The following is a 995-nucleotide window of genomic DNA, read 5'->3' as shown; positions in this document are numbered from 1 at the left end:
TTTTTTATAATATATATTTAAAATAATAAAATATAACAAAATTCGTGTTTTTCATAAGAAAAGCGTTATCCATGAAAACGTGCCTTATTCACAAATAATCTAGTGACTTTATTGTTGAATGAGTTGAGAGTGGCAATAAGTAATACAGAACTTATTACTTTCCGTCAAAAGTGTTCAAGGTGGAAATCGTTGACGCCATTTCGTATCTCGTTTCGCTGTAGCGTCACGAAAGTTTTATCCCCTTTTACTTTAATTTAATTTCGCCAAAACGTCGCAGCCACATGTAAGTAGTAACATAATTTCGTTATAAAATATTTGACAACAAAAAAACTTTGAGGAATTTACAATTTGAAAAATCGAGATACGCATATCGTCAGTTACTAGGGCACGCCAAGGGCCGGTTGTTTTTGGACATCTTTTTTTTTTCATTGTAGAGTTGTATTGGAATTTTACGCTTTTGAAATTCGTTATTTTCTACTATGGATCGTAGTAGTTACACTTAATTGAAAAATAAAACTAGTTTCTTTCCTATTGATAAAGTCTGATAATTTTCATGGCCTTGAAAAACATATAAGCGTCTTTTGCGTTTGTCGGGAAAGACTGCCACAACTTTTTAAACAGTTTCCATTTATTTTCTTTTTTCAGCAATTTAAAGTTTCTAAAATTTTAGTAAATGAATACTTATTTTTACATTTTCCTGAAGAAAAAACAATTCTTTTAAAATAATTTGTATATTTAGACACCTGTTTTTACATAATAAATTGTATGATCATATAAGTTTTATGTATTTTTTAAATATTCTCGAAATGTAGTTTTCCATTTTAAGAAATTTCAAGGAAATATGCTTACATGTAACAATTTCTCGTAAAGGTATTAATTCTCAACACATACACACATGCGCGTGCGCTCGCGCAAGTTGAGATATATATATATATAATGTATGTAATATGTACATATGCATATGTATATATATACATATATGTATATGCATACAC

Source organism: Habropoda laboriosa, unplaced genomic scaffold (genome assembly GCF_001263275.1).
Source record: "Habropoda laboriosa isolate 0110345459 unplaced genomic scaffold, ASM126327v1 scaffold65, whole genome shotgun sequence".
Taxonomy (NCBI): Eukaryota; Metazoa; Arthropoda; class Insecta; order Hymenoptera; family Apidae; genus Habropoda; species Habropoda laboriosa.
The sequence above is the reverse complement of the archived record's forward strand: the minus strand, read 5'-3'. Positions refer to the sequence as shown.